Source organism: Arachis stenosperma, chromosome 10 (genome assembly GCF_014773155.1).
Source record: "Arachis stenosperma cultivar V10309 chromosome 10, arast.V10309.gnm1.PFL2, whole genome shotgun sequence".
NCBI classification, from domain to species: Eukaryota; Viridiplantae; Streptophyta; class Magnoliopsida; order Fabales; family Fabaceae; genus Arachis; species Arachis stenosperma.
In genome coordinates, this window is record NC_080386.1 from 114,070,964 (window position 1) to 114,084,886 (window position 13,923).

A 13,923-nucleotide genomic window follows, 5' to 3' on the forward strand; every position below is an offset into this window, starting at 1 on the left:
TGCCATCATTGTTGATCATAGCCATCACTCCATATCACTATAATCAATCAAAGATCATTCTCGAAACTATAACCAACACATCCTCGAATTATTGAAAAAAAAAAAAAACTCGACAGTACCTCTCCTAAAAACTGGAGTCTACCACCCGTCACGGGTTTCCTCAAACCAATCTAAGTACCACATCAGCATTTCAATTTAGTGGTTTTCACATTCGCCTTTCGAAACCGATCATTATAAACCTCAATCTAATCCAAGGTCACCATGACCAAACATCATAGCACTCATCTCTCGAACACGACAACTTGCACTCAATCATCATCTAAATCCGACTATGCATCAATGGTAATTTCCTCATCCATTTCGGAACCATTAAGGCTCACCGTCGCAATTAACTCCAATTATCGAGAATCAGTATCTGTATAAGCTCACTAAACTTTTAAGTACTCAAAGCATAAAGCATTTTTAATCATATCCCACTTTTCCTTATTATTACCATACTATGCTAACGCTTTTAGCAAGCTTCCGCTATGCCACTTTGATTTCTCGTCAAGTATTAGCTCCATCACTTATTTTCTCAAGTACCCAACCACAACTTAGCATGATTGGCATTTCAGATCAACGTTTCCAAATCCATCATTTAGGACCATTTCTTATCTATTTAAATCAAAGGAACTAAAAGTCACGGGTCAATCTGTTTTACCAAAAATCTAGAATTCATCCAACCACATAACAAACACAACACATCATTCTCAACAGAAAATCATTTACATCATAGGCATTTATCCATTTGTATTAAGGTAAATCCTTACTCGGACCATCCGGTTTACTTCTCAGTCTAATATTAAGTTCGACAGTCCCAATTCTACTGTACAGGCGGTATTATAAAATCATGCACTGTCCTTTAAGTTTGATGATAATAATTACCTCAATCTTACTGTCGCAATCGGCCCGTATCCTGACTCCCTCATTGTTGGCAATTTCTTGATACATGCCCTGGTAACCCGCACTTGTAACATACGCCTAACCCCAATCGGCAAGGCCTATTCGGGTGATGACTTCCACACCTCTGACAGCTCAGAACATTAGAAGCAGCCGCTGCTCGTTTTCCCTTACCATCCCTTTGGGACTCCTCACTCGTCGCAAGGTCATTTCGCCTTTGAGGAAAACGTTGTGGGCATCCTCTTCTCTTAAACTCTTGACCCCTTGTTGGGTATTCTTGATTGTGCTCCCTGCAGTGGGACTCCCGACGGTCATTCTTCGCCTCAACAGCCTTCCTCACACATTCTTCAGCAATACGGCTCTTGTTCACAAGTTCAGAGAAGACCCTAATCTCCATCGGTCCAACGGAGCTCAGGATTTCACTTCGAAGTCCTCCTTCATACTTAATACACTTCCATTCCTCAGAGTCTCCCGGAGTTCCTTGACACATACGGGAAAACCTAAATAGCTCCTCAAATTTGTCTGTATACTCATATACGGACATAGCACCTTGCTTCAGCTGTAGTAACTCCAATTCCTTGGCCGTCCTGGCGGAATTTGGAAAGTACTTCTTATAGAATTCCACCTGGAAGGCACCCCAGGTGATAGGATCATTCCCCTGCTGCAGGAGACGTCGAGTCCCTTGCCACCAATGCGATGCTTCCCCCGTGAGCAGATAGGTAGCAAATTCAACACGCTGCTCTTCAGGCACCAACTGCACTTGCAGTGCTCGCTCCATGGCCTGAAACCAAGTATCAGCTTCAGTCGGATTGGTGGTTCCCTTGAACTTAGGTGGATTAACCTTTAAGAAAGTTGCCAGTGTCATCGGGCCCTGAGCTTCCCTTCTGCCATTGCCATTATTGTTTATCTGTTGCCCAAGAGCCTCCGCAGTGGCTTGCATAGCAGCAGCCATATTCTCCAACGCCGCCATAAGGTTTACCGGGTTATTCGAGTTGATTTCTGGTTCCTGTGTGCTAGTACGATCTCTCTCACGTCCCCGACCGGGTCCACGAGGCGCCATCTGGTTCCTATACACACCAAACAATCGATATCAAGTTGATCAGTCTCAATATCAGAAGTATAGTGCTTCAAAGTACCAAAGGTACACTCATGGACTTCATGCTAGATGTATCAGTTAGATACCCTAACTAGCACAGGCACAGACTCAGAGTATGCATTGAAGCATAAGCAGTTCCATCCCTCAGGCTCACGAGGACGAACTGCTCTGATACCATAATGTAACACCCTAATATTCAAATCCTTATGCTCGAGTCATAAGTCAGTGATATTACGGTGGTACGACTCTCAGGTGGATTTTTAATATATAAATATAGGTAATTTTGAAAGGAGTATTAATCGAGAAGCCTGAAAAGAGTAGAAATAAAATCGCGAAGACGTATCACTCACGTTTCGACAACGAAAAGTTAAACCGCGGAGTCGAAAGCGATATACGGGCAAGGCATAAAAGAGATTAAGAGATAGATAACAGATAGATATATATATATATATAACATAAGTAAATAGCCACTAGTCGCGACCCGCGAAGTTTAGGTCGGCTAGGGTACAGTATGAAAGTAGCTGACAACAATATATCCTAATCTCTCCCAAGGAAAACATAAAAGCCTCTATAGGCAAGTTCCAAAAGAGTTCAACACATAATATAATCTCTTCAAAACAAAGGTGGAGAGATTCTAAGCGAAACACAAAGTAGAGAAAATAAATATCTTCGCCGTCTCTCAGACGAACCGCAGCTCACTTCTGAGCACCTGAACCTGTATCTGAAAAACAAGAGATATATACGGAATGAGAACCCCGGGCCCATGGGTTCCCAGTACGCGCGGGTGTTCTCGTGCCCCAGGCACAACACCGGCACAGTTCTGGCATAACTCTCGGGAAAATGGCTGGGCATTGGGTGCAGCACTATCGGCGCGCCCGCGCACACCACGCGTACGCGTGGATGGCACTTTTCGGAAGATCGGCGCGTACGCGCCAGGTGCGCCCACGCGCAAGGGGTTATTCTGCTAAAAATTTTCTAAGTTAAAAGCTGCAGAATTTCACAGATTTTTACCCCAATCTTCCAACGGACATAACTTCCTCATTTTAAATCATTTTTCAACCGTTCTTCGAACGGCATGGACATCCCGGATCAAATTTCATTTCTAAACAGATTTGGTACAAAACAGAGATCCGTAGTCCAAGTTATGTTCCGCCAAAGTATGCCCAAAAATCATATTTTTATACAAAACCACAATATGCCATTTTCAAAACAAACCATTTTCAACTCTTTTCAAAATCAATCAAAACATGCCAATTTCATCCCTTTTCTTTGAAATCAATCAAATGTATCAAATTCAACATCAAGCCTCCTCAACTCACACATTGACACATAACCACAATATACCAAATCACTAACTCATCATTTAGCCCACTTCACCCAAGTGGCTCAAACTCAAATATATTGACATATCATATACTACTCCTCATGCCAATTCTCAACAACATCAATTCCAATAAATCACCCTTGTACATAATCAATATCATATTCACTGTCACGTGGTTTCACCCCCAAATCAACCTTAATCATTCCTCAAGCATATCACAACATACATATCTCTCACGCATTATCATACCATCAAGGCATCAATAATCATACTCACATATATGACCACATAATATATCTCAACCAAAATCAAACATACCCCATCTATACTATTTCACCCAAAGTTTACCAATTTCCACACTTCAACTCCTCAAACCTCATTATCCAATAACCAACCCAATCATTCATACATTCATTATATGAAATTCATCCAATCACTTGTGTCATCATACAATGCACACATCAACTTACCTTCCTTACCTCTTTCCGGCCTCCGGCCCAAAATTTACGGCCTCCGGCCCAATTTCACAATTTTAATGCATAAATCGCAAATCAATACTCATTACCCAAAACATCAAATTTTCAATACGCCAAGCATACAAGGCCACACAATTCTCAACCCAATCATCAATTCACATTACATACCAACTATGCATTAGCATCAACCATTTACACAATCCAAACTTAATCCTAGGGGCATCTAGCCTAGGAATTCTCATCACACCACACGGTACTTAAATGAAACTTAAACCGTACCTCTTGTAGCCAAATCAATTGAGCCTCTTCTTTGGAAGTCTCCACCAACCTTAGCCCTAAGCCTCACCAAAGCTCCTCAAGCAACACCAATCTCCCAATTGTGCACCAAAACCATCATATGCACTAACATAACCAATATCACATACATACATCAACCTAGGGCTCATAAAAATGATAAATCACAAGGGTTTGAGCACTTCTTACCTCAGCCCATATGAAGTAGGGATAGAACTCACTTAGAATCCATGTTGGAGTATCCCTAAACACCCAAAATCACAAGATTTCAACACTAACTTCCCAAAAACGTGTAACAGTGGGGAATTTCGAAAACTGGGCAGAGATGAATGGAATACTCACCACAAAACTTAGATAGAAATGTAGAGGATGAGAAGAGCGACGCGTGGCCGCAAACGGCTCGTCAATCGGAGCTCCGTAGCTCAAGTTATGGTGGTTTGAAGATCAAAGAGAGTTAGGTTTTCCCTCTTCTCTTCCCTCTTCTCAATTTCAGCGCCCCAACCCTCTTTTAGGGTAAAAATGAGCTGAAATGCTCATAACTAATGTTTATATATGTTGGGTCTTGGGCCCACTTAGGCCCAGTTCACTTATTTTTGTCTGTTGGTCCAATTTTGGACCAAAACCTTTAAGATTAGCGCTCTAAATCGCACTTCAAATATTTCTACCTCTCCTAATTATAATTCCTCATTTCTTAATCTTATTTACCCATAATCAATTTTCTCAGCTGTAGTACCAGACAAATCTCAGCCGGTACTTCCGGTCAAAATTCCACTGCGCGCTTTTACGCAGAAAACTATGTTTTCCGACTCGGAAAAATTCACTGAATCCAAATATCATATTTAAATCATCAAATTCCGATTGCAAAATCTTCCAACCATATTCGCTCCTACTTACTCATTATTTAATTAATTTCGGTTAGACCGGGTATTACACTTCCCACATCCTTCTATTTATGGAGTACCACTCCTTCTCAATGCACAATTCGAACTCTATCTAATTAAGTTCGAATTCTTCTACCTCTTCTTTCTATTTTTCTGTTCCTCTGACACTTCAAGGAATCTCTATACTGTGACATAGAGGATTCCATATTTTCTTGTTCTCTTCTCTTTCATATGAGTAGGAACAAAGACAAAGGCATTCTTGTTGAAGCTGACCCTGAACCTGAAAGGACCTTGAACCGAAAGCTAAGAGAAGCTAAGGCACAACTCTCTGTAGAGGACCTGACAGAAATCTTCAAAGAAGAAGAAACCATGGCAGCCGAAAACAACAACAACAACAACAATGCAAGGAAGGTGCTGGGTGACTTTACTGCACCTACTCCCGACTTCTATGGGAGAAGCATCTCTATCCCTGCCATTGGAGCAAACAACTTTGAGCTTAAGCCTCAATTAGTTTCTCTAATGCAACAGAATTGCAAGTTCCATGGACTTCCATTGGAAGATCCTCATCAGTTCTTAGCTGAATTCTTGCAAATCTGTGACACTGTCAAGACTAATGGGGTTGACCCTGAGGTCTACAGACTTATGCTATTCCTTTTACTGTAAGAGATAAAGCTAGGACATGGTTGGACTCACAACCTAAAGAAAGCCTGGACTCATGGGAAAAGCTAGTCAATGCCTTCTTGGCAAAGTTCTTTCCACCTCAAAAATTGAGTAAGCTTAGAGTGGAAGTCCAAACCTTCAGACAGAAGGATGGAGAATCCCTCTATGAAGCTTGGGAAAGATACAAACAATTGATCAGAAAATGTCCATCTGACATGCTTTCTGAATGGAGCATCATAGGTATTTTCTATGATGGTCTCTCTGAACTGTCCAAGATGTCTTTGGATAGCTCGGCTGGAGGATCTCTTCATCTAAAGAAGACGCCTGCAGAAGCTCAAGAGCTCATTGAAATGGTTGCAAATAACCAATTCATGTACACTTCTGAAAGGAATCCTGTGAACAATGGGACTAATCAGAAGAAAGGAGTTCTTGAGATTGATACTCTGAATGCCATATTGGCTCAGAACAAAATATTGACTCAACAAGTTAATTTGATTTCTCAAAGTCTGTCTGGAATGCAAAATGCACCAAGCAGTACTAAGGATGCTTCATCTGAAGAAGAAGCTTATGATCCTGAGAACCCTTCAATGGAAGAGGTGAATTACCTAGGAGAACCCTATGGAAACACCTATAATTCTTCATGGAGAAATCACCCAAATTTCTCATGGAAGAATCAAGAGAGACCTCAACAAGGTTTCAACAATAATGGTGGAAGAAACAGGTTTAGCAATGGCAAGCCTTTTCCATCATCTTCTCAGCAACAGACAGAGAGTTCTAAGCAGAACACCTCTGACTTAGCAACCATGGTCTCTGATCTAATCAAAACCACTCAAAGTTTCATGACTGAAACAAGATCCTCCATTAGGAATTTGGAGGCACAAGTGGGACAGCTGAGCAAGAAAGTTACTGAACTCCCTCCTAGTACTCTCCCAAGCAATACAGAAGAAAACCCAAAAGGAGAGTGCAAGGCCATCAACATGGCCGAATTTGGAGAGGAGGGAGAGGAAGTGAACGCCACTGAGGAAGACCTCAATGAGAGTGCACTGACCTCCAATGAGTTCCCTAATGAGGAACCATGGGAATCTGAGGCTCAAAATGAGACCATAGAGATTCCATTGGACTTACTTCTGCCTTTCATGAGCTCTGATGAGTATTCTTCCTCTGAAGAGGATGAGTATGTCACTGAAGAGCAAGTTGCTAAATACCTTGGAGCAATCATGAAGCTAAATGACAAGTTATTTGGAAATGAGACTTGGGAGGATGAACCTCCTTTGCTCACCAAAGAACTGGATGACTTGTCTAGGCAGAAATTACCTCAAAAGAGACAAGATCCTGGGAAGTTTTCCATACCTTGCACCATAGGCACCATGACCTTCAAGAAGGCTCTGTGTGACTTAGGGTCAAGTGTAAACCTCATGCCTCTCTCTGTAATGGAGAAGCTAGGGATCTTTGAGGTACAAGCTGCAAGAATCTCACTAGAGATGGCAGACAACTCAAGAAAACAAGCTTATGGACTTGTAGAGGATGTTCTGGTAAAAGTTGAAGACCATTACATCCCTACTGATTTCATAGTCCTAGAGACTGGGAAATGCATGGATGAATCCATCATCCTTGGCAGACCCTTCTGGTGCGCGAAATTGTGATCACTACAACTTCTGGTGCCCAGTCTGTCCTTCTTCACTGGGCGTTTTGAACGCCCAGCTTTTCTGTGTAATTCCTCTGCTGCATGTTCTGAATCTTCAGTCCCCTGTACTATTGACTTGAAAATAGAACCAAGATCAAATAAACAAGGCATGCAAGACACCAAACTTAAATTTAGACACTAGACTCAAACAAGAAAAAGAAGAAATAGAAAATACTTTATGTTTCTTGTTTCTTGAAAGAAAATTTTTTTTTTTTTGGTTTTTATGATTTTGTAAAATTTTTTTGTGCTTTTTTTTCGAAAATTATATGAAACTAGAAAATAAAAGTTTCAGAATTCTCAATTTGAATTTCCAGGAATCATTGCAATGCTAGTCTAAGACTCCGGTCCAGGAATTAGACATGGCTTCACAGCCAGCCAAGCTTTCAAAGAAAGCTTCGGTCCAAAACACTAGACATGGCCAATGGCCAGTCAAGCCTTAGCAGACCATTGCTCCAATAGCAAGATTGATAGAGATCAACAAGCTATTGTGATGATCAGTTGAAACCTCGGTCCAATAAGATTAGACATGGCTTCACAGCCAGCCAGATTTCAACAGATCACCATGAAACACTAGAATTCATTCTTAAGACTCTGAAGAAAAAATACCTAATCTAAGCAACAAGATGAACCGTCAGTTGTCCATACTCAAGAACAATCCCCGGCAACGGCGCCAAAAACTTGGTGCGCGAAATTGTGATCACTACAACTTCGCACAACTAACCAGCAAGTGCACTGGGTCGTCCAAGTAATACCTTACGTGAGTAAGGGTCGATCCCACGGAGATTGTTGGTATGAAGCAAGCTATGGTCACCTTGTAAATCTCAGTCAGGCAGACTCAAATGGGTATAGTGATAAACGAATAAAGCATAAAGATAAAGATAGAGATACTTATGTATATCATTGGTGAGAGCTTCAGATAAGTGTATGAAGATGCCTTCCCTTCCGTCTCTCTGCTTTCCTACAGTCTTCATCCAATCCTTCTTACTCCTTTCCATGGCAAGCTCATGTAGGGTTTCACCGTTGTCAGTGGCTACCTCCCATCCTCTCAGTGAAAATGTTCCTATGCTCTGTCACAGCATATGGCTAATCAGCTGTCGGTTCTCGGTCAGGCCGGAATAAAATCCATCGATTCTTTTGCGTCTGTCACTAACGCCCCGCCTGCTAGGAGTTTGAAGCACGTCACAGTCATTCAATCATTGAATCCTACTCAGAATACCACAGACAAGGTTTAGACCTTCCGGATTCTCTTGAATGCTGCCATCAGTTCTCGCCTATACCACGAAGACTCTGATCTCACGGAATGGCTGGCTCGTTTGTCAGGCGAGCACTCGGTTGTCAGGCGATCAACCATGCATCGTGTATCAGGAATCCAAGAGATATTCACTAAGCCTCATATGCTTGTAGAACAAGAGTGGTTGTCAGTCACTTTATTCATAAGTGAGAATGATGATGAGTGTCACGGATCATCACATTCATCAAGTTGAAGAACAGGTGATATCTTGGAACAAGAACAAGCGGAATTGAATAGAAGAACAATAGTAATTGCATTAATACTCGAGGTACAGCAGAGCTCCACACCTTAATCTATGGTGTGTAGAAACTCCACCGTTGAAAATACATAAGAACAAGGTCTAGGCATGGCCGTGAGGCCAGCCTCCCAAATGATCTAAGAACTAGATGTCCAAAGATGATCAAAGGATCTAAAATTAATCCAAAGATGAAAATACAATAGTAAAAGGTCCTACTTATAGAAAACTAGTAGCCTAAGGTGTACATAGATGAGTAAATGACATAAAAATCCACTTCCGGGCCCACTTGGTGTGTGCTTGGGCTGAGCAATGAAGCATTTTTCGTGTAGAGACTCTTCTTGGAGTTAAACGCCAGCTTTTATGCCAGTTTGGGCGTTTAACTCCCATTTAGGTGCCAGTTCCGGCGTTTAACGCTGGAATTTCTATAGGTGACTTTGAACGCCGGTTTGGGCCATCAAATCTTGGGCAAAGTATGGACTATCATATATTGCTGGAAAGCCCAGGATGTCTACTTTCCAACGCCGTTGAGAGCGCGCCAATTGGGCTTCTGTAGCTCCAGAAAATCCACTTCGAGTGCAGGGAGGTCAGAATCCAACAGCATCTGCAGTCCTTTTCAGTCTCTGGATCAGATTTTTGCTCAGGTCCCTCAATTTCAGCCAGAAAATACCTGAAATCACAGAAAAATACACAAACTCATAGTAAAGTCCAGAAAAGTGAATTTAACTAAAAACTAATAAAATATACTAAAAACTAACTAGATCATACTAAAACATACTAAAAACAATGCCAAAAAGCGTATAAATTATCCGCTCATCACAACACCAAACTTAAATTGTTGCTTGTCCTCAAGCAACTGAAAATCAAATAAGATAAAAAGAAGAGAATATACTATAGACTCCAAATTATCAATGAAACTTAGCTCCAAATTAGATGAGCGGGACTAGTAGCTTTTTGCCTCCGAACAGTTTTGGCATCTCACTCTATCCTTTGAAATTCAGAATGATTGGCTTCTTTAGGAACTCAGAATCCAGATAGTGTTATTGATTCTCCTAGTTAGGTATGATGATTCTTGAACACAGCTATTTTATGAGTCTTGGCCGTGGCCCAAAGCACTCTGTTTTCCAGTATTACCACCGGATACATACATGCCACAGACACATAATTGGTGAACCTTTTCAGATTGTGACTCAGCTTTGCTAGAGTCCCCAATTAGAGGTGTCCAGGGTTCTTAAGCACACTCTTTTTGCCTTGGATCACAACTTTATTTCTTTCTTTTTCTTTCTTTTTCTTTTTTTTTCTTTTTTTTCGTTTTTTTTTGTATTCACTGCTTTTTCTTGCTTCAAGAATCATTTTTATGATTTTTCAGATCCTCAGTAACATGTATCCTTTTTCAACATTCTTTCAAGAGCCAACAATTTTAACATTCATGAACCACAAATTCAAAAGACATATGCACTGTTCAAGCATACATTCGGAGAACAAAAGTGTTGCCACCACATCAAAATAATTAAACTGCTATAAAATTCAAAATTCATGCAATTCTATTCTTTTTCAATTAAGAACAATCTCTAAGAAAGGTGATGGATTCATAGGACATTCATAACTTTAAGGCATAGACACTAAGACACTAATGATCATAAGACACAAACATAGATAAACACAAGCAAATAAAGAACAAGGAGATTAAAGAACGGGTCCACCTCAGTGATGGCGGCTTGTTCTTCCTCTTGAAGATCCTATGGAGTGCTTGAGCTCCTCAATGTCTCTTCCTTGTCTTTGTTGCTCCTCTCTCATGATGAGAGGGGTCTCTTGTTTGCTCCATCCTTTTCTTAGTGATGGGCTTGAGGTCATGCCTTCTCAGTTGAACCGGCTTCCCTCTTGAATCTCTCTTTCATTGAACGCCCTCTTCACAAATGTCTATGAGGACTTGGTCCAACCTTTGATCAAAGTTGACCCTTCTTCATGGCCACAACTTCATAGAAGTGGTCTTGATGCACCCTTGAGATGAATCTCTCCATCTCCCATGACTCGGAGGTGAAAGCTTTTGCCTTCCCTTTCCTCTTTCTAGAGGTTTCTCCGGCCTTGGATGCCATAAATGGTTATGGAAAAACAAAAAGCAATGCCTTTACCACACCAAACTTAAAAGGTTTGCTCGTCCTCGAGCAAAAGAAGAAAGAAGAGAGTAGAAGAAGAAGAAATGAGGAAGAAGGGAATGGCTTTGTGTTCGGCCAAAGAGGGGGAGAAGTGGTGTGAATTTGAATGGTGAGGTAGGTGGGGTTTTATGAAGGATGGAGGTGAGTGGTGAAGAGAAAGATGAGATTTGATAGGTGAAGGGTTTTTGGGGAAGAGGTATTGAGGTGATTGGTGAATGGGTGAAGAAGAAGAGAGAGAGTGGTGGGTTGGTGGGGATCCTGTGGGGTCCACAGATCCTGTGGTGTCAAGGAAAAGTCATCCCTGCACCAAATGGCATTCAAAATCACGTTTTGAGCCATTTCTGGCGTTAAACGCCGGGCTGGTGCCCATTCCTGGCGTTTAACGCCAGGTTCTTGCCCTTTTCTGGCGTTTAACGCCAGTCTGGTGCCCCTTTCTGGCGTTAAACGCCCAACTGCTAGCCTCACTGGCGTTTAAACGCCAGTGGGTTCTTCCTCCAGGGTGTGCTGTTTTTCATTCTGTTTTTGCTTTTTCAATTGATTTTGTGACTTCTTATGATCATCAACCTACAAAATAACAAAAAATAACAAAGAGAAATAGATAAAATATAACATTGGGTTGCCTCCCAACAAGCGCTTCTTTAATGTCAGTAGCTTGACAGAGGGCTCTCATGGAGCCTCACAGACACTCAGAGCAATGTTGGAACCTCCCAACACCAAACTTAGAGTTTGAATGTGGGGGTTCAACACCAAACTTAGAGTTTGGTTGTGGCCTCCCAACACCAAACTTAGAGTTTGACTGTGGGGGCTCTGTTTGACTCTGAATTGAGAGAAGCTCTTCATGCTTCTTCTCCATGGTGACAGAGGGATATCCTTGAGCCTTAAACACAAAGGATTCTTCATTCACTTGAATGATCAGTTCACCTCTATCAACATCAATCACAGCCTTTGCTGTGGCTAGGAAGGGTCTGCCAAGGATGATAGATTCATCCATGCACTTCCCAGTCTCTAGGACTATGAAATCAGTAGGGATGTAATGGTCCTCAATCTTCACCAATACATCCTCTACAAGTCCATGAGCTTGTTTTCTTGAGTTGTCTGCCATCTCTAGTGAGATTCTTGCAGCTTGTACCTCAAAGATCCTTAGCTTCTCCATTACAGAGAGAGGCATGAGGTTTACACTTGACCCTAAGTCACACAGCGCCTTCTTGAAGGTCATGGTGCCTATGGTACAAGGTATTGAAAACTTCCCAGGATCTTGTCTCTTTTGAGGTAATTTCTGCCTAGACAAGTCATCCAGTTCTTTGATGAGCAAAGGAGGTTCATTCTCCCAAGTCTCATTTCCAAATAACTTGTCATTTAGCTTCATGATTGCTCCAAGGTATTTAGCAACTTGCTCTTCAGTGACATACTCATCCTCTTCAGAGGAAGAATACTCATCAGAGCTCATGAATGGCAGAAGTAAATCCAATGGGATCTCTATGGTCTCATTTTGAGCCTCAGATTCCCATGGTTCCTCACTAGGGAACTCTGTGGAGGCTAGTGCACGCCCATTGAGGCCTTCCTCAGTGGCGTTCACTTCCTCCCCTTCCTCTCCATATTCGGCCATGTTGAGGGCCTTGCACTCTCCTTTTGGATTTTCTTCTGTATTACTTGGGAGAGTACTAGGAGGGAGTTCAGTAACTTTCTTGCTCAGCTGTCCCACTTGTGCCTCTAAATTCCTAATGGAGGATCTTGTTTCAGTCATGAAACTTTGAGTGGTTTTGATTAGATCAGAGACCATGGTTGCTAAGTCAGAGGGGTTCTGCTTAATATTCTCTGTCTGTTGCTGAGAAGATGATGGAAAAGGCTTGCCATTGCTAAACCTGTTTCTTCCACCATTATTGTTGTTGAAACCTTGTTGAGGTCTCTCTTGATTCTTCCATGAGAAATTTGGGTGATTTCTCCATGAAGAATTATAGGTGTTTCCATAGGGTTCTTCTAGGTAATTCACCTCTTCCATTGAAGGGTTCTCAGGATCATAGGCTTCTTCTTCAGATGAAGCATCCTTAGTACTGCTTGGTGCATTTTGCATTCCAGACAGACTTTGAGAAATCAAATTGACTTGTTGAGTCAATATTTTATTCTGAGCCAATATGGCATTCAGAGTATCAATCTCAAGAACTCCTTTCTTCTGACTTGTCCCATTGTTCACAGGATTCCTTTCAGAAGTGTACATGAATTGGTTATTTGCAACCATTTCAATTAGCTCTTGAGCTTCTGTAGGCGTCTTCTTCAGATGAAGAGATCCTCCAGCAGAGCTATCCAAAGACATCTTGGATAGTTCAGAGAGACCATCATAGAAAATACCTATGATGCTCCATTCAGAAAGCATGTCTGAGGGACACTTTCTGATTAATTGTCTGTATCTTTCCCAAGCTTCATAGAGGGATTCACCATCCTTCTGTCTGAAGGTTTGGACTTTCACTCTAAGCTTACTCAATTTTTGAGGTGGAAAGAACTTTGCCAAGAAGGCATTGACTAGCTTTTCCCAAGAGTCCAGGCTTTCTTTAGGTTGTGAGTCCAACCATATTCTAGCTCTGTCTCTTACAGCAAAAGGGAATAGCATCAGTCTGTAGACCTCAGGGTCAACCCCATTAGTCTTGACTGTGTCACAGATTTGCAAGAACTCAGCTAAAAACTGATGAGGATCTTCCAATGGAAGTCCATGGAACTTGCAATTCTGTTGCATTAGAGAAACTAACTGAGGCTTAAGCTCAAAGTTGTTTGCTCCAATGGCAGGGATAGAGATGCTTCTCCCATAGAAGTCGGGAGTAGGTGCAGTAAAGTCACCCAGCACCTTCCTTGCATTGTTGGCATTGTTGTTGTTTTCGGCTGCCATGGGTTCTTC

General features: G+C 41.7%; 1 non-coding gene across 1 annotated transcript; it reads right to left on the reverse strand.

Annotated features, from left to right (window-relative positions):
- Positions 1-5,783: 5,783 nt before the first annotated feature.
- On the reverse strand, positions 5,784-5,887 carry LOC130958411 (small nucleolar RNA R71). The gene has a single exon (XR_009077534.1). It is a non-coding gene; the product is annotated as a small nucleolar RNA R71 (small nucleolar RNA).
- Positions 5,888-13,923: the final 8,036 nt, after the last annotated feature.